We start from the raw sequence: 924 nt of genomic DNA on the forward strand, positions 1-924 counted from the left end.
TCACAGTCACCACACAACCACAGTCACCACCACCACCACAGTCACCACACCACTACAGTCACCACCACCACTACCACCACCATCATCACTACCACCATTACCAGCACCACCACGACTACGCAAATGTAAACTAAATTTGATGCGAGCGGACAGCGTTGGGACGATTCGAAGGAAATGATTGATTGCTCGTCTTCGCGATTGAATGATTGATTTTTGTTATCTTTTTAATCAATACAAATTGCAGTCAGATTTCATGTTGGAACAGGCAAATTGTTATATTTAATCCATCCATCCATACATCCATCCATCCATCCATCCGTCCAATTGCTCTTCTGTTCCTCCTTCAATCATTTTACTTCTTCCATCCATCTTACGCAAAGTTTTTAATGTTTTGTTCCACACGGCAATATTGTCTGTAGGCTATGACGGAATCGGAACTTAAAATTGAAACCGGAATTAAAAACCGGAACCGGAAATAGAAATCCGTCTTAGTCAGTGACGTCATTGTACTCTCGGAACGGAACTAATTAAAAGATGTGGCCCATCTCTTGATTAACATACAATAGAACATACATCAAAACACATCACATTACAATACATTACATTAAATTATAGCGGATCACATTACATTACAACACTTTACATTAAATTACAATGTATTACATTTCATTGGATTACAACACATAAGAAGATTACATTAAATTACATCATATCACTTCCCAACACAACAACACATAAAAACAACAGCCCAACAAATCACACACATCGTATCAAACACAACAACAAATAACAACAACAACACATCACACACAACATCCCCCATTGCATAACATTCCAATACAACATAATACAACAACATCAAACCACACACATGACACCAACAACACATAACAACAACAACACAACATTCCTCATTGCATCACA

This window comes from Helobdella robusta (assembly GCF_000326865.2).
Source record: "Helobdella robusta unplaced genomic scaffold HELROscaffold_49, whole genome shotgun sequence".
NCBI lineage: Eukaryota > Metazoa > Annelida > Clitellata > Rhynchobdellida > Glossiphoniidae > Helobdella > Helobdella robusta.